The following is a 24,375-nucleotide window of genomic DNA, read 5'->3' as shown; positions in this document are numbered from 1 at the left end:
GTGGACATCTCTTCACCAGCAGCCTTTCCCTGCGCCCTTCGGTGGACACAGCTCAAAGCCCACACCCTCAGAAGACCCGGGACAGGCCTGGCCCAGGGAGGGGGTGATTCCACCTTGCGGAAGGGATTTTACAGAGGAGCCAAGACGAGGCAAGCTGCCGAGTCAGGCAGGGCTGCAGCTGCTGCCTTGACTGGGAGCAGTGCAGGGGCGGAGACACCACAGCAAGTCTCCCTCCGAGGGCCAGGCCAAAGAGGACAGCGGCAGGGGAGACCACAGCGGGGACTTCAGATACCATCTCACCCAAGGCCTGAGGTCACCAAAGAGGAAATGTCACATGTAAAACAACTTATCTGGGGCCAGCGCTGTGGCGTAGTGGGTAAAGCCCCAGCCTGCACTGCTGGCATCCCATATGGGTGCCGGTTCAAGTCCTGGCTGCTCCACTTCCGATCCAGCTCCCTGCGAATGCAGCAGAGGATGGCCCAAGTGCTTGGGCCCCTGCATCCCTGTGGGAGGTCTGGAAGAAGCTTCTGGCTCCTGGCTTCAGATCAGCTCAGCTCTGACTACTTCAGTCATTTGGGGAGTGAACCAGAGGATGGAAGACCTCTCTCTGTGTGTCTCTACCACTCTCTGTAACTCTTACATATAAATAAAATAAATCTTTAAAAAAAAAAAAAAGACTTATCTGAGGTCACCAGGTCACTAGACGGGTGACACATTTTTCAGGACCACAAGGGGACCTGTCAATCTCCGAATGTGCTGGTGAGGAGGCAAAGCTTGAGCACAATAGGTGAGGCTACTTCTTAGCTGTGTGACCTAAGGTAAATCTCTTCACCTCTCTGTGCCCTCATTTTCATCTATAAAACAGAGGCTGTGGATGCTAATTAAGTTAAATAGGTGTCGGTGCTCACTAAGCACTTTAGTACCACGATACCAAAAACACATGAGGATTTAAGCCATCATCGGCAGTCACCTGGTGTCAGCGGAAATACGTCCTCTTCCATCCCTGCGCCCATGGGTGTCTCCCCACTGTCTGGATGTGTAGGCCAGCTGCCCAGGGTGACCTGGCAGGACGGCGAACCCCACATGTCCGTAAGAGAGGCATCTACCACCTACACCCAGAGCTGAACCCTGTAGACACTGAGGGGCTGAAGCCCAGAGCCCAGGGTCCGACACGCCACATTGTGCTTCAGCATCCCGGGCAGAGCACTGCAAACCAGGTCACTGAAAACAAGTGACATTCATTGTCCTCAGGGCTGGAGGGCAGAAGTTCAGAACCAAGGTGCCAGGAGGGCTGGTTTCTTCCCAGGCTTGTCCCTGGCTTGCAGATGGCCACCCTGTTCCTGTGTCCTCACACGGTCACTCTCCATGTCTTATCTGTGTCCTAATCCCTAATCCCTCTTGTTTTAGGGATACCTGTCATACTGGAATAGGACCCTTCCCCATGACCACACTGGATCCTAATGACCTCCATCAAGACCTTGTTTCTAAATGAGGCTGCAATCCGAGGTCCTGGGGTTAGGATTCCAACCTACGAATCTGGGGCGGGCACGGCTCATTCCAGACCAACTGCCTCGCCTCCGCGTGGGGTCTGGCAGGTGGCGGGCGATCGCCGGCGCTCTCGGCTGGCAGCTGCATTGCCCAGTGCTCGTCCCCACGTCATCCTCCCTCTGCACAAGTCCATCTCTGTGCCCAACTCCTCGTCTTCACAAGGACGCGGTCACAGCAGATTAGTGTCAACCCAGTGACCTCACTTAAACCCAACCTCCTCCGTAAAGACTACACACTGCCAGCTCCGAAAGCAACATCTCTTCTGGAGAGAGGACGCAGGTGAACCCAGCACGGCGTGCCTGGCCGTCCGTCAGCCTCTCCAGGGAGGGCAAGTGTGGTGATCCACACACCTGTTCCAGAAGGCAGAGCAGCGCCATGCTGGGGCTCCCAGAGCCTTCCTAGGTCTGCAGATGCGCATTTTGCCACCAAATCTGGTTTTTCTCTCTAAGGAGAGACCCGCCCCAGCCCTGTGGGAACCGCCCAGATGCCTCAGGCAAGGATGGTGCCATCAAGGGGCCATGATCCCAGGGGACAGGCCAGGCAAGCATCCAAGGACTAAAGAGGCGGGGTGTGAGGGAAGGGCCAAGTGCTCTAACAAGCCACAGACTCAACGCTAAGGGACAAGGAGGACAGAACAGCCATCTGGGGTGGGCATTTGGCACAGCAATGAAGCCATCCCATAGTGGAGCACCTGGTTCAAGTCCCACCTCTCGTTCCAGTCCAGCTTCCTGCTCATGCACACCCTGAGAGGCAGCAGGTGATGGGTCCTGCTACCCACATGGCAGACCCAGAACGAGTTCCAGGCTCTTGGCTTCGGCCCGACCCAGCCCTGGCTGTTGCAGGCATTGGGAGTGTGAACCAGTGAATGGAAGATCTCTGTCTCTCTGCCTACACATAAAATAAAAATAAACATTGTTTTAAATGACCACGTGAGCAGAGAGGGCACAGACTTGCCAGAGCTGCATTGGCACACACGTGGCTGGGCTCTTTACATGTGCACAAAGGGCATGGTGGCGGGGGGAGAGGAGGGGGCTGCATTCCCAAGCAGCACGGACAGAGCACTCCGCAGGACACAGGGCTCCGAGCCGCAGTGAGAAACCACTCCTCTCTCAGGGCCACAGCCGCTGCCTACAAGGGTGACTGCCTGAGCCTCGGGCCCTCAGGTCTCCCCAGTGCTGCCACCCAAGCCACCAGCGGCAAGTGCTCCCTGCCCCCACCCTGGGCAATGCTGCCTGCTGGGCTCTTCGGTGGTGAGCTGGGGGGAGAGGGGTGGGAGGGGAAGGGCATGCTGGAGGTGGAGCACAGAACCCCCTCCCTACTTACTGAGACCACACAAAGGCAGGCATCCATAGGAGGCCTGGGTCCTAGGTAAAAATAATAATTACTAGAAATGCAAAACCCTGGTGACAAAAAGCAGGCTGCAGGTTGTTAACGCCCAGAGGTATAAAAAGCCTTATTTTGATACAATTGTCTCCTTTGCAAATCGACAAATGAAATCATATTAATCACTGCTTATCCAACCACGAGCCCCGCCCACCACCTACTTCCTTGCAAACAGAGCTCCCCTCTCACCAAGTCCTGCTCTCCCAGACTCGGCTGGGGCTGAGGGCAGGGTATTGTTCCTCTTCATTAGTACTTCATGGGCATCCCAGCAGAGGAGCTCAGAGAAAGGTTTCCCTCCCGACTAATGAAGACACACAAGGCAAAACTAGCATCCCTGCCCACCATCAGATAAGGCTACCTGAGGATGCGATGAGGGGACAAGCTTGGAGGGGGGAAAAAAAACAAGGCCAAATACCCTGCAGACATAGCCCAGAAAGTTAGGAGGAGTCCTTGAAATGATCACTGACCCACAGAACTACACAAGCCTAGAACGCCTCTCTTCAGTCTTCAGGCTAAACACCTGGTTTTTACAGCCGCGGTCAATCCAGCATTCTTTTACCTGTAGCCAGTAATAGCCCACAAGCCAGGTAGTTTTTGTCCCGCCATTCTTCTTCCCCAACCCTTAAACTGAGCTCATGGCTAGATGTAAGACAGATCCTTGTGGCTACAAACCGGGTCCCATCTGAACCCCAAGTCCTCAGACCCCACAGCCAATGCTCTCCTCCCTGGCCTCTGAGCAAAAGAGGGAAGGAGATGCCACTTTCTCTTGTGCACGAGCCCCTGCCCACACCCTCCCATAAGCACTTTGCAATGTAAGCGACCAATGACAGCGTCGGGTATCACCCCACGCTTGCACCCGCCCTGGCCAGTGTGGGCACCCATTTGCTCAGGACAGGCTGAGTTTACATCTGGGATTATCTGGGTAAAAAAAATTCATAACTTACTAAATGACACAATCCCTCTACTCTGGTGGCCTCAGCTCCCTTTGTGCTCTCCTCACCCAGGATCTCCCACTAACCCTCACCAAGATGAGAAGGTGGATGGCAGGGACCCCGCAGGGCTCATGCCAATCCATGCCACCTCGGCCACACAGCCTGACCCACAGCAGGTGCCTGCTACACTGAACCAAATGTGAACAGGGTAAGAGCCTTAAGTTAAAAGGATTAAGGCAACCCAGCAAACTGTGGGCACAGGGACCGTTTGTGGAGGGGGAAGAGTGGAAATTGGATGCCTTCCCAGAAACCCTGCATCTCGCCACCGGCCTGCCAGCAGGCGGCCTGCGTGAGTGTGCCCCCCAGCTGTGTGAAGCAAGCCCACAGCCCAGGTGGCTCAACACAGAGCCCACAGCAGCCGCCCTAGACAGCAGAGACGTGCAGCAGCAGAGGGCTGCTTGGCTGGGGCAGACTCTTGCATAGTAGTTAAGTTGCCACAGGGGAAACCTGCATTCCAGATCAGAGAACCTGGGTTCAAGTCCCGACCCTACTTGATCTGGCCTCCCGCTAATGTGTGTCCTTGGAGGTAGCAGGTGATGGCTCAACTAACTGGATCCCTGCCACCCACATGGGAGACCCAGGTTGGGTTCTGGGCTCCTAGCTTTGGCCTGGCTTTGTGGGCATTTACAGAGTCAATCAGCAAATGAAGGATGGCTGTGTGTGTGTGTAAATGTATGTGTGTGCCTTTCAAATACATAAAATTTAAAGGGGGAGGGCCAGCACCATGGTGCAGTGAGGTAATCCTCCACCTGCGTACCAGCATCCCATATGGGTGCTGTTTCTAGTCCCGGTTGCTCCTCTTCCAGTCCAGCTCTCTGCTATGGCCTGGGAAAGCAATGGAGGATGGCCCAAGTGCTTGGGCCCTGCACCCGCATGGGAGACCAGGAGGAAGCACCTGGCTCCTGGCTTCGGATTGGCGCAGTTCCAGCCATTGAGGCCATCTGGGAGTGAAGCAACGGAAGGAAGAGTTTTCTCTCGTCTCTCCCTCTCACTATCTGTAACTCTGCCTCTCAAATAAATAAATAAAATCTTTAAAGGGGGAAAAAAAAGCTTCTTTGCTCCTGAGAGAGCCAGAGGGTCACAGAGTTAAACTTCATGCTTGATCTCAATGGCTCATCAACCTCATGGCTCACACTCCTAAGTATTACTGCCGAAGTCAGAAGAGTATGGCAAAGGCCTGTGGGTCCTCAGCTAGCGGTGAGATCATGACTTAGCCTACCCTAAAGGCAGGCCCTAAAAGGGAAGAGCAGGGGAGCCGTGCTGGCCCCACCCGCTCTGGAGGGAACCACAGGCATTCTTTCTGAGTAACCTCAGGGCTCGGCTGTCACCGCCAGAGGTAGGCAGATCCCCATCTCTGCTCTCTGTCTCCCCTACAGAAGTTCTATCCACGTCGGCATCCAGAGAGCACCCAGCACATAACAGACACTCACTAAACATCAGCTCCCTGCGAGGGACTCAGATGCCTGAACGCAGAGAGGGGGAAGGAGTTGTGTGCGTGCTGCCGCTTCCCACGATGGCCTGAAAAGCGTTGAGTCAAAGCTTCCTAAAACTTCCACGCACAGACCGCGCCAACACAGCCAGCCCGCGTAACCTCACATTCGCCTCCCAGCGCTCCCTCGGCTATGGGAGCCGGCACCGGGGCGGGCTGGATGTGCCCAGAACCTCAGCCTGACCCATTGAGGCCCACTGAGCAGGGGCAAGCAGGAGTTGTAGCACAGGGCTAGGGAACCTTTGTTCCACCACGGGTCATTTGGATGTTTCCAACATCATTCGCGGGCCACACAAAATTCTCAGCTTACAACTCAGACTGCTGTAGATTTGCTGCATTTTGAGTCCCACCTTGGCAAGGCCAGAACGCATGATTTCGAGGGCCTCATACGGCTGGTGGGCTGGGCGGTCCCCAGCCCTGATGTAAGGTACAGAAGTCATCCCCCTAGGTAGGAATGGCAGGAGGGGCTGAGGTTCCAAGGAGATTTATTTATTTATGTGAAAGGCAGAATGACAGAGAGAGAGAGACCCATCCATCTACTAGTAGATGCAATGACCGTAATGGGGCTTCATGTGGGTCTCCCAGTGGATGGCACTTGGACCATCTTCCACCGCCTTCCCAGATGCATTAGCAAGCAGCTGGATCAGAAGCAGAGTAGCCTGGACTCCAATCAGCGCCCATATGGGATGCCAGCAGTGCAGGTGGCAGCTTAACCCTCTGTGCCACAGCGCTGGCCTTTTAACAGAAGCTGGCCAGCCAGGGGAAGCATCTGGGCCATGTACTTCTCGGGGCAGGATTCCCACACCAGGCAAAGGGTTGACAAGGCGGCCTGCACACACCCCTGGAGCTTAAAACCACAGGAACAGCAGATGCTGGGCAGGGGGGAAGCTGACGCCGTGCACGATGTGGAGGCTGAGCAGCAGCTGGGACCTATTTGGGTGTCGTTCTGGGGAACCCAGAAACACATGCCACCTACGAGCCCCTGGCCTGCGGCAGGAAGGTTCTGTTTCCCGGGACAGGGCCCACCCTCCGGCTTCTCGGGAGAGATGGAGCCCCAGGGCAGGGGCCTCCCCCTCTTACACGACTGCCCCCAAGGCCCCTTGCAAAGGTTCTCTATCGCCACCCACTATCTGGGGGCTTGTAAGGTATATTCTTTCCATCTTATGGAGCACTCCACTTGCAACTGGTTTTGTTCCAGTTTTGTTTATGCTAATCAACAAACTTGTATGTTTCAGAACTTAATGACTTCTGAGAATAACTGACCATGCCGGGGACACAGCCAAAAATTTTCCAGCTCATAAGGCAAATTCATTAGATGAGATAGAGACTTCCAGACCCAGGACAGGCAGGGCCTGTACTATTACACCCCTGTTAAACAGGAAGCAGCTATGGGAGATATGATGATTCTACACCCTTCAGCATCCCTTAGGATTAAGGTCTGGAATCTCTGAGAGGGGAATGCTATAGGTGGGCAGACAGGATCAAATCAATTAGGTTTGTGAGCTGGAAGACCACCCCCCCCCCCCGTGTAATCTCATGCCCCTACCTGATCCCACCTGTATGCCCACCTGCCAATCAAACGACGTAACCACCCCCCTTGGGAGTGAATAAAAGGCCTGGAACACAGTGGGCCCTCCCCTTGTTGCCCCGCAGGCACGTGGCCCATTCGCCTCTGCCCTGCCTCTGCTTTCCTGCCCGCAAGCTTGCTCCACGTGGCTCCCAGCCTGCTCTCTGCCTGGTATGGACCCAACTTAGCTTCCAGCCTTCTTTCTCCCTTAATGAAAGCCCTCACTTTCCTGTGCATTTCTTTCACTGAATAAAATGCTTAAAAACTTTAAAAAAAAAAATAAGATAAAAAATAAAAGGTCTCACCAGAGCGGGCATTTGGCAGAGCGGTTAAGTCGCGGCCCGAGATGCCCACATCCCATACTGGGGGACCTGGTCACAGTCCCAGCTACTCCACTCCCAGCTGGCTTCCTGCTAAAATGCCTGGGAGGCAGTGGTGATGGCTCAAGTACTTGGGTCCCTGCCACCCACGAGGGAGACCTGGATGGAGTTCTGGGCTCTGAGCTCCCACCTGGCCCTGTCCTAGCTATTACAGGCATTTGGGGAGTGAACCAGAAGATGTGTCTCTCTGCCTTTCAAATAAAATGAAAATTAATTAGGTAATTTAAAAATTCAAAAAATCAGCAAAAAGCTTCTGCCTGAGGGTACTCCTGCCGTCTGGCTACCCCCTCCCTGCCTCCACTTTCTCATTTACGTGGCCCCAAGCCTGAAGCATCACTTGGGATGGGATTTAAGCCAGTAAAGAATAGGGGGTCCCAGCATCTCCCCAGGAGTCTACAGTCAGGAGGACCCTGACCCTCTAGACTTCCTATGCCAGTTACTTCCCCGGTGGTGGGGGGGTAGGGGGTCTCTTAGACCACGTGTCTAGTGGTGTCTGGTGTCCAAAGCCACGATGGGCCTGAGGTTTCCAAATTCCAGGGAAGATTCTCCCCACCTGAAGCCCAGGTCCAGACAAAAAGCAGCCTCCACCACCCGGTGCCAATGGACAGACCGACCGTGGGCTGCGCCCTGTCCAGCCATGTGCTTGAGGCAGGGCTGTGCGTTCTGACTCCCGCTCCCATCTCTAGTCTTGAAGGAGCCTCTACCGCCACAGCCACAGCTGACCCTCTCACCCCTGCTGAGATCCCGGGGGGATTCCCTCATGACCCACGAGCTTAGCTCTGCTTTGCAAAGCTGCCGGTCATACTTGCACGCGCTCCTGGGTGCTCTGCAGCCGGGCGGTTTGCAAGGTGTCCACAGAACTGTGGCGCGGAAGGTGCCCTAGAACAGGGCTGGGATGCCCACATGGGGCTTGCTGACCTCTCGCCCCACACGACTAACTGCCACACCCCTGCAGATCTGCAAATGTGGCCAGACCACCCGCTGCGTGCCAGGCACGTCAGCTCTGTGAAAACGAGCTAGGCAGGATGGGAGGGGTCTGCAGCGCGCTCCTATTCCGTTTGCATTCTATGCTGTGCAGGGCTTGCTCTGCTTTTATTTGTGGTTTCAGAGATCCACGTTTTGTCTCCCCAAGTCAACTGCCCGTCGCCGGAAGCAGGCTCCCAGTCTGGCCGGCCCTGCAGCCGGTCAGCACTCTGCTCGCTGTGTCTGTTAGCAATGCAAACGTCTCTCCCCTGACTGTAATGTTTCCCGCTGAAGCGCGCTCACGGCTGTCGCCAGATCCTGCCAGCCGGGCCTCCAGCGTGACACAGCATCCCCGCCTGGCTTCCCTGACAGGCGGCCCGGTGTGACAAAGGATTCTCCCACAATGGGAGGAAGAGGGCTGCTCCTATTGTCTACAGCATCCCCCACCATGGGCACGGTCACGCTCACGCTCACGCCTCCGGGGCAGACGGGTCCCCACGCCCACAGCCACAGCTCCTGCCCACACTTCAAGCTTCCACCTTGTGCGCTGTATTGTCCATAGCATCACAGGGCCATCAGGCCATGCCACCAGCAAGTCAAATCCAAAGCCTGTGGCCCTGAACCCACCCCCACCCCAGCAGACCAGCTCCGGCAAGCACAAGTTCACCCTGGGTTAAGGGCTGCCCCCACCCAGAGAGACCAGCAACCTGGGACTCGGTAGAACTCGTCTCTCACTTCCCTAACCCGAAGCTACCACTGCAGGTTCTCTTCTCCACCTGGCTCCAGCCCTAGCCATATGCCCTGGTTGCAGACCTCCTCCCTGGTGACCTGATCACTGTAGAGAGCTTGTTCTGCCTCGGCCACCCAGTGTTCGCTGGCTCCCAGTCATGTTCCCTTCTGCCCCACGGCCGACACCCCCACTCTGCTGAAAGCCCCTTCCTCCAAGCTTTGCTTGCGGGCTGAAAGCCAAGGTCTGAGTGCTATCCACAAGGCCGCCTTTGCATCTGACCTTACTGTTTCAGGTTCCTTCTGCCCGCCAGGCTGTCTCGTGCCCCTGCACCTTCAGGCCTGCCCTCCCTTCCCGAGTGCCCCTCCCCGGGCTCCTCTCCTGGCTGTCCTTACATTGACTCCTTCGGGAAGCCCTCCCTGATCTCAGAGACCAGATCCTGCTCGCTTTGTCTGTGCTGCTGCAGGGCCTCTGGCTTTTCTCCACCACAGTGCTCACCACACCACAACGAAGCTAACCAGCCAAGCGTCTGTGTCTCCCACGGGACAGCGGGCTCCTGAGGACAGGGGGCTGTGTCTGCTCACTGTGGCAATCTCAGGGTCTAGCACAATGCCAGGCACAGCAACGGAGCCCGACAGTAGGATGTCCATGCTGACTGCAGGAGCATCGGCCACACCAGTGTGGTCTGCCCCATCCCACCCCAAGCACACACAGGTTCCCTTTAAGTACTTTTGGACCATTGCCCCAGCTGAAAGTTTCCTCCACCTGCTCCCAAATTCACCTCTTCCACGAAATCATCTCAAGGTGACCCCATTCCACATATCATGGCTCTCAAACGGCCTCCTTCATCCATCCTGCTCCTGGGCAAGTCGGCATTTGCGTCTGGCTCTGCCGCTAGATTTGAGTCAACAGCAGACACAAGGAAGACCTGAAAGATTCAAGCCCCGGGCACTGGATTGGAAGTCAGAATGTCAGGGTTCAAAGCCCTGTCAACAACCACAGGCTCAGTTTCCCCATGTGAGAAATGGGAATAATGGTGGCAGCTTATTGTAAGAGGCAGATGGGATCACACGTGCGATATTTTGCAAAATGTAAAGCTGAATCACATGTAGGGCATTGTCACAGTCCACCTTGCCAACCAACCCCTATCCAACCTTACTGTTCTCCCCTGCAGTACCTGGGTCCTTCTTTGAGTCAGTTGAGAGTCGAATGATTTCTATTCTTTCTAGGAAAACATACGACACCTTGGCCAACACTTCCGGGGAACTCCTGAGAACCCTGGCACAGACTGGAAAGCCCCAGAGCACTCTTCCGAGTGCCAGAGTCCCCACGCCCATCTCTCCCGGAGACTCACTCCTCTGTTGCTGGAAGCCAAAGGTGAAAGATTAGGCAGGAAGGCCAGTCCTAAAGGAAAGTATCCTCAAGGGGGAAAGGGGACCCTAAAACTTCTCCCAGAACCAGAGAAAAGGCAAGAAGGAGGGGTCCCACCCTTAGGGAAAGAAGGACTCAACTTTTTCCCAGAAGGCATCCTGGTGTAGAGACAGAAGACGCAGGGTTTCCTGTGCCACTCTGCCAGGGGCTCACAGCGACCTTGGGCAAGTCACTTCCCTCCTCTGAACCTTGGGCCTTCTCACGGAGATCAGATCATGTGCGATGCCCACCCCCCAGCCCCACCCCGGCTCTGGAAGACACAGCCGCAGGACGCGTCTGTCCGCACCTGTTCTGAACCACAGCTCAGCTGGGCTTACCTGAGACACAGGCAGATGTCAGTAAACCAGCCTGGTGACAGCGCAGGGAGAGGCCACTGTCACAGCATGGTTCTCAATGAACTTGCCTGCAGCAGGAGGCGGGCGGAGGGGGGCAGCAGAAAACCCAAGCCTGGAAGTGCATAGCTGAGCTCAGCATGAGAGTGAGCCACAAAGCCCAGAGGTGGGGGTCCACACCCCAGCCCCGCCCACCCCCCCACCACTCAGAACACCAAGAGGGGCTGCCACACGATGGGGAGGTTTTGCAGAAATGTCATCAAGCACGGGGAATTCTCAGAATTACAGCTTGCCTGTCTAGCTGTACCTCCCGTCCCTACTCTGGGATTCCTCTCCATCCTGACCACCTACCTCCTGCACCCCCGGCCTGAGCTGAACTGCAAGCAACATGATCTGAAAACAAGGCCCATGGACCCCCAGTCCAGTACAAAACTGGAGGACAATGACAGGAATCAGAGAAGAGAGCCTGGGAGTGGGTAGAAAGCCGGCCCTGTGAAAATGCCTACACAGACCTGCAGTGCAGGGTGGGCGGGGAATCACGGGACATCACACCGGGCGCCTGGAGAAGCTCGCCCAGCTGCTCGCCGCTCAGACTCCCCCACAGCAACCTGAGGCTACACAAGGACACACCTCTGGGCCCACCGGGACAGTCCACACAGCCTGAAGTGCGGGCTGACTCGGAACAGTTTGCGGGGGGGGGGGGGGGGGTTTGGAGGGAACCTTTCTTCTGCAAAGGGCCATGTGGGATGTTCATAGTGTCATTCACCAGCCATACAAAATTACTAACTGAAAAGTCAGCCTGCCATAGATTTACTGAATTTCGAGTCCCGTCTGCAGTTGCCTTGGCAAGTCCAACCCGAACGATTTTGTGGGCCTTATAGGGCCCACGGGCTAGATGTTCCCCATCCCTATAAGAACCAGCATGAGGGACCCCTTGCAACCAACATATGAAACTAAGTCCCCGGGTGAGTGCCCTAAAATGTTTACACCCCATTCATTTTCTGCTGTAAGCTCTGCTCTCGTACTACAACCTATTCCTGGTGCCCTACCTTTGTGAGCTCACATACAGTAGAGTCTCCAGGAGCCTCATCAACCCTGGCTGGACTTGAGCCCTGACACTCACCTCTGCAGGTAGCATATGTCTTTAGAATGAAGCACATATTAGGGACCGTGTGTTAAAGCTTCTGTGTGTGTACTTCTAGATACGCAAACATGTGTTCAGATTGACCATTCATTCACACCCTCCAGGCTGTGGCTGGGAACCTTCATGCACCTGAACTCTGAGCTCTTTTTGGACTTCAGGGAGTCTAACCTGGAATGGCTTCTCAGAGGCCCACACTGTAAGTCCAATGGCTGGCACCTGCGTTGTAGTATAGCCGGTGAAGTCACCATCTGCGACATCGGCATCCCATATATGATTGCTGGTTCAAGTCCCAGCTGCTCCACTTCCAATCCAGCTCCCTGTTAATGTGCCTGGGAAAGCAGAGGAAGATGGGACATCCAGATGGAGGTTCCAGGCTCTTGGCTTCAGCCCTCTCCTGGCTTTTGCAGTCATTTGAGGGAGTGAACCAGCGGATGGAAAATCTGTCTCTCCCCCTCCCTTTTAAATAAATAAAAGTAAATATTATAAAAAAATAAATAAAACCTAATCGCTTTGAAACCAGTAACTAAACAATCAGCCTTGGGGGGGGCCAGCGCTGTGGCATAGCAAGTAAAGCTGCCACCTGCAGGGCCAGCATCCCATATGGGCGCCAGTTCACATCCTGGCTGCTCCACTTTCTATCTAGCTCTCTGCTATGGCCTGGGAAAGCAGTAGAAGATGGCCCAAGTCCTTGGGCCCCTGCACTCGCCTGGGACATCTGGAAGCAGCTCCAGGCTCCTGGTTTGGATTGGCCCCTTTCCAGCGTTGCAGCCATTTGGGGAGTGAACCAGCAGATAGAAAACCTCTCTCTCCCTCCCTCCCTCTGCCTTTCTGTAACTCTGCCTTTCAGATAAATAAATAAATCTTTAAAAACAAAAAAAGAATCTGCCTTGGATTCAATAAGGACTCCATGAACACACTCACATGGACACAGGCATGCCTTGCACACACATGTATCACGTGCATGTAGCCCATGGATACATGGATACATGGATGCACAGAAGCTGACTTCCGTTCTCCAGCGGCATGTGAGTACCTGAGTGACAGCAGCAATGCTCTTGAGCGACTGTTCTCCCCAGAAACTGCTAGCAAACCCCAAAGTACACAGTCTCTCAGGTCCACCACTCTGCTGATGTCAAGAATTCACTTGCTAAAGAAGGGATCACTCCTATGTAAATAAAAGGCATAGCTCCCCGGAAGAGAAATCCCAAACCAGGAAGAAGGTAGTGCCCTTGATCTTCAATGTGCACCTCTGTAAAACGGGGTTAATATTCCCCCCGCTCAGAGGACCCTGGTAATAAATGCAGTAATAGGTGGTGATGGTTGGGGGGGTCCGCCCCATAGACAGACAAGCATATTATTACTTCAGCAATCTGTACACACTGAGGACACGGCACCCCGGAATGCGTTACAAAATTACTGCCTCCGCACTTGCATTATCCAGGGCAGACACCCGACCCAGCGGACAGATGATCTGTGTGTAAATCTAATCCTGCTTCAGACAGGCCCCGGGAGTTTCCTCAGGCAACCCCGGCGGCTCCGGTGCAGTCTGTTCCCGTGTAACTGAGTTTTCCTGAAAGCCAGGAGCTCCGTCCGAGCCGGGATTCCTGAGGTTTGTGGCCCAGGCCCGCCGCGCCTAGGGCGGCTCCTTCCTCCCCGCTCCCGGCCGGCGGCGGCGCCCTTACTCTGTCACTTTCGCCCAGCCAGAAGCTCCCGCGGCTCCCTGCTAGGTCGCAGGGCCCCCAGGCCCGGAACTGAGCCCCGGGCCGCAGGGTCTGCGTGCTGGGCTGCAGCCTGTGGTGGTGGCTGGCACGGTGGGGCAGACAAGTGGCCCGGCAGTCCCCAGACCCGAGACTGGGAGGGGGCGCGGGGCGCGCTCCCTCCAGGATCTCTGCGGGCGGCGGCGGCGCGCGCGCGAGCACGCGCACCCAGCGCGCCTTGGTGCAAGGGTCAACGAGCCGGTCCGGCGGACGCGGGGCGGGGGCGACTGGCGCGGGCCGTGGCTCCTCCCTGCCGGGCCGACCGCCCCCCTCCCAGGCGCCGCTGCGCCGGGTCGGGGGCGCGGAGGGAGAGCCCGTGCGAGTCAGCGGCACTGCAGGCCGGGGACTCCCGCACGAAGGATGGCAGCACACGACCCCAGGGACTCCCCCAAGCCCTCTCCCAGTCGCCGCGGCCAGCCCGACACTGAGCGCGGTGTACCCGGCGCACACACCGCAAGCGGGCAGGCGACGCCTCACTCCGGGGCGGGGACGAGCCCTCCCCCTGCACGCCGCGCCCCTCCCCGCACACACCCACCCCCGGCCGCGACCTGAAACTCCCCGCAAGCTGACAGAGTCAGCGCAGCCCGGGACAAGGGGCTCGGACCCCGACCGTGCCGAACGGCTGTGGAGCGAAACGCCCGGCTAAGACGCGCGGTCCCCGGGACCTGCCTTCCCCGCCCCCCGCCCCCAGCCCCCTCCGGGCATCGGCACGCGGCCCTCCCCGGTCCCAGACCCCAGCCGCAGCCTCCGGCCCCCGGCCGACGACCCGCGCCGGGGCCGTCACCTGCTCTTCGTGCTGACGCGGCCGCTCGGGGCACCCGCCACCGAGAGCTGGCTGTGCAGAGCCTGTCAACTTCTCCCCGCTCCGCCAGGCGGATCTGTTCCCCGGGCCCGATTACACCGCGGCGGCGGGAATGATAACAATAATAACAATAAACCAACGGAGTCGCCCAATCGCGGGGAATGACCAGAGCGGCGAGCACACGGGATCCGCCAGTTCGGCTGGGTCCCCCCGCTCCCATCCCCCGCGCGCATCCCAGGGGCTCCCGGGGACGGAGGGAGGGGGCCACAGGCTGTCTAGACGGCAGCCACCGTCCACAGACCGCCGAGCGCGCGCGCACACACACGGGCAGCCGGTGGCCGGGCGGCAGGGGCGGGTGGGGACGCCGTGTCCGAGGCCCTCGGGCGGCCCCGGCCCCAGGCGGCGCCCCCTACCTCGCCCGAGCGCGGCCGAACAGCTGCAAGTTTGGCCAGTGCCGAACCAACTGCTCGCTGCAGCAAACGCCGGTTTCACAACAAAAGGGAGGAGAGCCGCGCTCGCTCCCTTCCTCCCCGGGTCGGAACCCGGCACATGACAGCAGCTACACCGCGCCGCGCCGACGCGAGCCGGGCTCCAGCCGCGCGCCCCCGAGAGCCCCCCGCGGCGTCCGAGCCTCAGGGCCACGGCCCCCCCAGCCCGGGGCGGGGATCGCCGCAGGGAGGGGAGCGAAGCCGGGGCAGGGGCAGGGGCGGGGGCGGGACGGAGGCGCGCAGACCCCCACGGAGTGTGCGGGGGCCGGCGGCGGACGCCCCGCGGGCCGGGGCGCAGGGAGGGGGAAGGGGGCCGATTGTCTGGGGCGGTTTTCCCGGATTTATCGGAAAGCATGCGCACGTCACACAGCCCTCCCCACCCCCCCGGGTCCCCGAATCGATCGCAAGCGCAGCCGACTCAAAGGGGGGACGGACGCGGGGGATGCTCACCTCGGGGTTCCGGGGGCCGCCGCGCCAAGCCCGAGCCGGGGGTGGAGGAAGGGGCAGCGAGAGGGAAGGGAGCGGCGAGGCTCGGGAGAGGCGGCTCGTGCCGCGGGTTCGGCGCGCCCCGGCCGCCGAGGCGATGGTGCGCCCCAGCGCAGGGACCCGGCCGCGAGGGGCGGGAGGGAAGGGACTGAGGGAGGGAGGGGCGCACAGGGGAGGGAGGAGAGGAAGGGAAAAAACGATCCCAGTCCTGACACCGGGAAAGGGAATGCGGGAGAGTGACGCGCAGGCCCCGCCCTCCCCTCCGGCCACGTGCGCGGACTTGAAAGGGAAGAGGGCGGCGGGAGGCCTGCCGGGAAACGTAGTCCGCCTTTCTTTCCCGGATGGCGGGCCCGGGGGAGCGGGGTGCGCGGGGACGCGGGGACGGCCCAGGCTAGCGGCGCCCGAGCCCGCCGCCGCGCGCCTCCCTCCGCCTCTCGGCCCCGGCGCGGGCCTCTGCGGTGGGAGAACCGGGGGCGGTCCGGGCTTGAGGGAAACGTGTGGTTTTAGGGAAGGGGAGGCATGCGTGCCTAAGGCGCAACGTCGGCCCCGGCGGCAGATACGAGGGAGGTGCGTGTGCGCGCTGGCCCCGGTGGCGCTGTCCACGTTGCGCTGAGCGCCGCCGTAGGTTACTGAGACGCAGGCGTTACCACGAGCGCTGGAGCCGCTCCGTGGCAGGGGCGGGACGTGGTCATTAGATAAGCACGTTGCAACCAATTTTCCATTGACCGTGCTAAGGGCTGGAACTTGGTAACTGGGAGAATCGTTGGCATTGGATGACTCAGTAATCACATAACCAAATCACCAATGTTTGGGTTAAACCTGAGCTTGACACAGAGAGGTCTCTAGGAGAAGTGTTAAGATGCTGCGCGCTCCCTGAGCCAGGACGTTACGGCCTCACTAGAGGACCTGTCCCGCCCGGTGTAGCTGCTGTAGAAATCACTTATCAGTTAATTCAAATGAAATCTGGTGAGCACTTTCCCCAGACTAGGGACGGCTGGCAATACACTCGGGTAGTCGTGTCTGCAGGGAATTCGCGGTCTCGCATAGCCACGAAGCAGAGGCCATGCAACAAAGCTTCACTGAGGGCTAAGCAGAGTGATATGGAAACCCCTGAGGGAGCAGCCAGCCAGAATGGAGGATGGAACGGGAGGGAGGCAGCCTGGGCAGTCTTCCTGGAGGAGGTGGCACTTGTGGGAAGAATTACTAAGATTTCTAACAAAGGCAAAGGATGGGGTGAGCATCTGACTAAGGCCCCGGGGTACCGAGGTTCCAGGTGAGAGAGAAGAGAGGGGATCCCGAAGGTCCTGACAGTCTGCAAAGGCCAAGGCAGGCTGCTGGACTGGGACAGGGAAGGGGCAGGGCTGGCTAAGGGAGAGTTTACAAGATGCCAGGGGCCTCACAGGAGGCGGGGCTTGGTCGGACCTAGGTGGATAGGTGGGATTTTGTTTTTCGTGGCATCCTATGAACCAAGCGGTGGAAGGAAAGCTTACACATTCACATCCTGTAGGACAACTCTGGAGCTTCCTGCTGCCACGGCCTCCCTGCCCCCGCCCCCGGGGGGGTGGGGCAGCACCCAGAGACTTCAGCGGCTCATCCCCAACTGTGAACAGGGTGGGTGCCGCAGGCCGGTTACTTGCCTGGGAGCCAGGAGCTGCCGCCTCCAGCCAGCCTGACTGTTCCTCTTGATTGGTTTTTCCGTCTTACCGTGTAGGCCCCATTGGCCGGGCAGTGAGTTATTTTTACACTTTAACATCTGGACAGTTTCCTGGGTTTACTAAACTGTGAGTAATAGTGCTGGAGTATCTCCATTCAGCAGATTCCCCTGGGCCTACCTTGCTGTCAGCACCGGCTTTGCGCACCGTGACGGGCGCGCCACCTGCGAAGGAAAAGAGAATGAAATTGTCTGGGCCTGGGCTTTGCACTTGCTTCTCGTCACACCTCCAGAGGTGTGAGGATGCGCAGAGCGGGCACCATCCCTGGAGAGCACCTGCCTCGCTTGGGGCTGGGGTGCCTGAGCAGTGGGGAGAACAGGCTCTCCAGGCAGCCTGAATCGTGGATCCTGGCTCCGTGACCTTAACCTCCAGATGGGTGACCCTCGGGCCGCTCACTCAGCAACCTCATTGGCATTGTGGGATCCAATGAGGATAAGGCATCCGAGCTGGCTGTGTCCCTGCAAAGTGCTCAGTGATGGCTGGGTCCTCTCTTTGTCACAGAGCCTTTTGGACCCACGAGAAGGACCCCTGAGCAGTGCTGGTTTGAGTCTTGGCTGCTCTGCTTCTGATCCAGCACAAGGTGGCCCAAGTACTTGGCCCCTGCCACCCATGTGGGAGACCCGAATGGAGTTCCAGGCTCCTGGCTTTAGCCTGGCCCAGCCCCAGCCACTGAGGTCATTTGGGGAGTGAACCTGGATTAGATTAAATCTTAAATCTTAGGCCAGTGCCGTGGCTTAACAGGCTAATCCTCTGCCTTGCGGTGCCGGCACACCGGGTTCTAGTCCCAGTCGGGGCGCCGGATTCTATCCCGCTTGCCCCTCTTCCAGGCCAGCTCTCTGCTATGGCCCGGGAAGGCAGTGGAGGATGGCCCAAGTGCTTGGGCCCTGCACCCGCATGGGAGACCAGGAGAAGCACCTGGCTCCTGCCATCGGATCAGCGCGATAAGCCGGCCGCAGCGGCCATTGGAGGGTGAACCAACGGCAAAAAGGAAGACCTTTCTCTCTGTTTCTCTCTCTCTCTCACTATCCACTCTGTCAAAAAAAACTTAAGTCTTTACAAATAAATCAACAACTATTTCTCCTTTCTTCCCACTCCCCTCTGCTCCACCCCTCTTCCCCCACCATAGCCTTCTGGGAAAAGTTGCTGTGTCAGTGCACACATTCGGTAAAGGCCTGCAGGGAGCCCACTGGCATGCTGGGGGAGGGAGGTGGCCTGCCTTCAGGGGCTGAGAAGCCCAGGCTGACACCCAGGACACAGCAGGAAGGGAGCTACTGGCCCACTGCTTGAGGGTCACTGTCCATGAAGGGAGGGGCCCTCACAGGCATCCGTGGGCGGGCGGAGAAAGCTGCTGAAAGGAATGTCTCATCCACTTGTAACTTCCTGTTGGGGGGTGTAGCATTGGCCTAGGGTCCTGCAGAAGTGGAGGGAGCACTTGGCCCGGGGAGCGCCTGCGGCTTCAGCGTGCAGCTTGGTGGCCACTGACCCTACACAGGACGGAAGTGGCCAGTCCGGCGTCTGGGCTCTGTTCCTGTGGTGTTGGCCTGGAGAGATAACACCTAGATAGGGCCTGGTTAGATTTCACCCAGCCTCATCTCCGCTTCCACTGCACAACCGCAGAGCCACACCTGAAAGGCAGATGCAAAGCGATCCCCTAAGGCGGAGCTGGTGGTGGAGGAAGGGCTGTGCAGAGAGAACGGTGAGAGGGAGAGGAGCGAAAGCCAGTAAGCAATCAACCAATGAACACTTTTCAAAATGTTTGTGCGGCCGGTGCTGTGGTGCAGCAGGTAAAGCCACCGCCTGCAGCCTGGGAAAGCAGCCAAAGATGGCCTAAAGTGCTTGGACCCTTGCACCCACGTGGGAGACCTGGAAGAGGCTCCTGGCTTCAGCCTGGCCCAGCCCCAGTCGTTGCAACCATTTTGGGAAGTAAATCAGCAGATGGAAGATCTCTCTCTCTCTCTCTCTCTCTCTCTCTCTCTCTCTCTCTCTCTCCCTTCTCTCTGCAATTCTGCCTTTCAAAGAAATAAAATCTTTTGAAAAGTTTGTTTATTTATTTGAAAGGCAGAGAGAGACACAAAGATCTCCCATCCACTGGTTCACTTCCCAAATGCCCCCAACAGCCAGGGCTAGGCCAGGACAAAGCTGGGATCCCATAACTCCCTCTGGGTCTCCCACGTGGGTGGCAGGGACCCAAGTACTGAATCATCACCTGCTGCTCTCAGGTACACATTAGCAGGAAGCTGGATTGGAAGTAGAGTAGTCCGGACCTGAACCAGGCACTCCAGCATAGGATGGGGGTGTCCCAAGCCTCCAGACGCCCACCCTAAGCGGTGGATATTGGGAGCATGGTATTAATAAGGCCTGGCCAGGCCCGGTGGGGAACAAAGCGTGTGAATGCGCTCCCCAGTAAACCCTTCCTGCGGGGCGACTTTCCTCTCGGCCTCTCTTTTCCCAGGCCTGGACTCTGTGTTCTCTGAGGTTATCTCCCAATCTGAAATTCTTCCTTCAAGAAGCTTACAATCTCAGAAGCAAAAGAAGCCATCCGATTAAGTAGCCGAGAAGATGAACTGTAAGCTGTTTAATTCCAACAGAGGAGCAAGGGTTTGCAGTCCTCATTAAACAAGGCCCAGAATGTAAAACAAGCAAGACTCAGAGACAGTGAGTGAAGCCCATGACTCATCAGCCATTCCTCGAGCTCCTCAGTGTTCAAGGTCAGACCTCACAGGTCAGTGGCAGGAGCACCTCACCACTGTCACCACTGTCATGTCCTTGACGAGGTGAAGGCAAAGATAACCCCCACCTCTCTGCAAAAATCAAATGTCCTTCCTTGTCAGGCCACGTTCTAGAAAAACTGAAGCAGTCTCAGCTGATCCTGGGGCCACTGGCAGGGCTGGACTTGATGACCTTGACTCTATCAGATGTACTGGCCCACTCAGATTCCTTCTTGCAGGGACCTGAAGGAAGAGGCTGAGAAACCTCTGCTCGTTGGTGATGGTTCTTGAGGTATAGGATTGTGGCGAAGGTGGGCCAGGTACAAGGCCGTAAACAGAGAGGATGTAGGGAAGGGAAGAGGAAGGAAGGGGAGAGATGCCTAGAGCAGCCCTGGTTCCCAACTTTGCCAATGCTCATCACAGGATGCTCTATTGTGCCTCTCTCAGATTCCTAATCTGTCTGCATCCCTACACTAACCTCTCTCCTCACCTGTGCCACGTGGAATGGGCTCCCCATCTTTGCAGTCCAAAAATCCACACCCAGAACAGCCTAAAAATGAGAGGTGCAGAGGGAGGCTTGGGCAGTGAGATGCTCTGGCTGGGACTCTCCCTTCTTGGAGACGACTTCCTTTTCTATCCCTGTTTATGATTTTTTCTGCTAAGATCTTATCCTGATATATCTGCAAACTTCAATCTGTTTTCAAAGCACAATATCTAATGCATATATTATCGGAACAATTACTGTTTGCCAGGCAACATGCAACACATTTTAGTGCCTTGTCCAGTGTAGTCAACATAGTAACATTTTCTTAATTAATTAATTAATTTTTTTGACAGGCAGAGTGGACAGTGAGAGAGACAGAGAGAAAGGTCTTCCTTTTCCGTTGGTTCACCCCCCAAATGGCTGCTGTGGCTGGCGCGCTGCAGCCAGCACACCGCGCTGATCCAAAGCCAGGAGCCAGGTGCTTCCCCCTGGTCTCCCATGCGAGTGCAGGGCCCAAGCACTTGGGCCATCCTCCACTGCACTCCCGGGCCATAGCAGAGAGCTGGACTGGAAGAGGAGCAACCAGGACAGAATCCGGCGCCCCGAGCGGGACTAGAACCCGGAGTACTGACGCAGCAGGCAGAGGATTAGCCTAGTGAGCTGCGGCACCGGCCAACATAGTAACTTTTTTTTTTTTTTTTTTTTTGACAGGCAGAGTGGATAGTGAGAGAGAGAGTGAGAGAGAGAGAGAGAGAGAGAGAGAGAGAGAAAGGTCTTCCTTTTTTTGCTGTTGGTTCACCCTCCGATGGCCGCTGTGGCCGGCGCATCTCGCTGATCCGAAGCCAGGAGCCAGGTGCTTCTCCTGGTCTCCCATGCGGGTGCAGGGCCCAAGCACTTGGGCCATCCTCCACTGCCTTCCTGGGCCATAGCAGAGAGCTGGCCTGGAAGAGGGGCAACCGGGATAGAATCCGGCGCCCCAACCAGGACTAGAACCCGGTGTGCCGGCGCTGCAGGTGGAGGATTAGCCTGTTAAGCCACGGTGCCGGCCAACATAGTAACTTTTTAAAATAAAGATTTATTTATTTACTTGAAAAGTAGAGATACAGAGAGAGGGAGACAGAAAGAGAATCTTCCACCTGCTGGTGCACTCCCCAAATGGCAGGAATTCCCCGGGGCTGGGCCAGGCTGAAGCTGGGAGCCAGGAGCTTCTTCCAGGTCTCCCACATGGGTATGGGGCCCAAGCACTTGAACCATCTTCCACTGCTTTCCTAGGCACATTAGCAGGGAGTGGATCAGAAGTAGAGCAGCTGGGATGCGAACCAGTGCCCATACAGGGTGTCGGCGCTGCAAGCAATGGTGCTACACCATAATGCCCCAACATACTAACTTTTACATGGGAGAATCTGAGCCTAGGAGGGGTGAAGGAACTTGCCCAGAGGCATACAGCCACTAGGAAGGTGGTGCTGCCCGCCCTGGGACCGTGGCCTTAGGGCTGGGGAGTGTCACCACGGCCCCCCATCTTTGAACATCAGCCCCCAGCTTTTCCAGGTCCCCAGGGAGTGCCCTCGTCCAGCTGCAGGAAACGTTGGAGGCACTGCTCTTCCTCTCAGGTGTGTTTACTCTTCCCAGAGGTGTTCTGTTCTTTTCATTTGGGGCTTCAGAGATGTGGTGCCTATGTTGTCTGTATTTGATGCCTCAAATGATTCTATGCCTTAGGAGAATGAGCCTTGCTCATTGCCTTCAGCAGTCAAAAAAAAGTTTCAATCCTACAGCTTTAAAATACATTTGCTTTACAGCTAGGTAGGAGTAAGATCTGGGGTTCTGCCACCCAGTAGGGTGATTATAGAGAATGTTAATGTACTGCATATTTCTCTATTTCAACAAAAAAACCCAGACAATAGGATTTTTGGATGTTTTCACTATAAAGAAATGTTAAGTGCTTGGAAAGATAATTATATTCACTCTAATTGGATATTATACCATGTATTATGTAACAAAACTTCACGTAGTAGCCCATAAACATACACAATTCTGATGTATGTTAAAGTCTTTAAGCAATAAAAAGAAATAAACATATTTTCTGGTGTTTATTATTTATTTTTCTGTTTAATATAGACGCCAAAATAGACACTTTAAATGATGGTCTAAAGAAAAAACAAAATTTTTACAAATAAGTGATTTAAAGCGTTTACTCTTAGGCCGGCGCCGCGGCTCACAAGGCTGATCCTCCACCTTGCAGCACTGGCACACCAGGTTCTAGTCCCGGTCGGGGCACCGATCCTGTCCCGGTTGCCCCTCTTCCAGGCCAGCTCTCTGCTGTGGCCCGGGAGTGCAGTGGAGGATGGCCCAAGTGCTTGGGCCCTGCACCCGCATGGGAGACCAGGAGAAGCACCTGGCTCCTGCCATCGGATCAGCGCGGTGCGCCCGCGCCTACCGCGGTGGCCATTGGAGGGTGAACCAATGGCAAAAGGAAGACCTTTCTCTCTCTCTCACTGTCCACTCTGCCTGTCAAAAAAAAAAAAAAAAAAACTAAAGCGTTTACTCTTAAGGAAGTTTACTTTTAACCCATTCCTTTATTCAACTTTTAAAACATCATTTCCTTTTCAAGGCCAGCACTGCGGCGCAGTGGGCTAAGCTGCCACCTGCATCACCAGGACCCCATGGCCCAGTGTCAGCTGGAGTCCCAGCTGCATGGCTTCGATCTGGCTTTCTGCTAATGTGCCTGGAAAAGCAGCGGACAAGGGCCCGAAGGCCTGGGCCCTACCACCCACACAGCAGACTTGGATGGCCTTCTAGGCTCCCGGCTTCAGCCTGGCCCAGCCCTGGCTGCTGCAGCCATTTTGGGAGTGAAGCAGTGGACAGAAGATCTCTTTCTCTCCCTCTTTGTCTCTCCTCTCTCTTTGTCATTCTGCCTTTCAAATAAATAAAACTTCCATTATTTTTCATGTTTTCATTTTCAATTCAGAGACAGAGGAAGAGGTCCTTTATTCACTGGTTCACTCCCCAAATGCCCGGGACACCCAGGGCCGGCTGGAACCCGATCCAGATCCACCACATAGGTTGTAGGGGCCCGAGAACTTGGGCCCTCCTCTTTGGTGCTCAGGAGCAGAAGCTGGATCAGAAGCAGAGGAGCCAAGAGCTCTGCTGACCTGCGGTGCGTGGGAGGTGGCCGTCCCGAGCACTATCTTACTGATGGCTCAAATGCCCACCCCTACCCTTTGCCTCTTTTTAACCTAAAAATGAGTAGCAGTGTTCTCTCCTGGCAGCCCCGAGGCTCATTTTGCAACACACACAAAGGGCCCACAGCCCCCACTCTGAATTCTGAATGTTCGCCACATCCCCTCATTTGTTAACAATAATATGACAGCAGGAAATAGTGAGGACTCAGTCAGCTAAGTCTGAGTGAGTTTTCATGCCTTTCTTGACTTACTATCCTAGTGTTTTTTATTTTACACATTTTAAGCAAGTGAGTTATTCCGTATACTTATAATAGTAGAGACAGCAATGCTAATGCATTTTTGCATCCTACTTTTTGTCACTTAATAAAATTAGAAATGTCTTTTCTGTGTCACTTTAAAAGTCTTTAGGGCCGGCCAGCGCAGTGGCTTAACAGGCTAATCCTCCACCTTGCGGCGCCAGCACACAGGGTTCTAGTCCCGCTCGGGGCGCCGGATTCTATCCCGGTTGCCCCTCTTCCAGGCCAGCTCTCTGCTATGGCCCGGGAGTGCAGAGGAGGATGGCCCAAGTGCTTGGGCCCTGCACCCGCATGGGAGACCAGGAGAAGCACCTGGCTCCTGGCTTCGGATCAGCGAGATGCGCCGGCCGCAGCGGCCATTGGAGGGTGAACCAACGGCAAAAGGAAGACCTTTCTCTCTGTCTCTCTCTCTCTCTCTCTCTCTCACTATCCACTCTGCCTGTCAAAAAAAAAAAAAAAAAGTCTTTAGGGCCAGCATCGTGGTTCACTAGGCTAATCCTCTGCCTG

The 24,375-nt window shown here is 56.4% G+C and overlaps 1 protein-coding gene across 1 annotated transcript in view; it reads right to left on the bottom strand.

Moving 5' to 3' along the window:
* The window catches only part of CTIF (cap binding complex dependent translation initiation factor), a 283,841-nt gene extending 268,166 nt beyond the window's left edge, over positions 1-15,675 (bottom strand). Inside the window, exon 1 of the mRNA XM_062201641.1 lies at positions 15,454-15,675. The gene's annotated coding sequence lies outside the window, so the exon portion shown is untranslated. The remainder of the gene's footprint in view (positions 1-15,453) is intronic.
* Between the last annotated feature and the right edge of the window lie 8,700 nt (positions 15,676-24,375).

This window comes from Lepus europaeus, chromosome 9 (assembly GCF_033115175.1).
Source record: "Lepus europaeus isolate LE1 chromosome 9, mLepTim1.pri, whole genome shotgun sequence".
NCBI lineage: Eukaryota > Metazoa > Chordata > Mammalia > Lagomorpha > Leporidae > Lepus > Lepus europaeus.
This window is presented reverse-complemented; position numbering and strand designations above follow the sequence as displayed.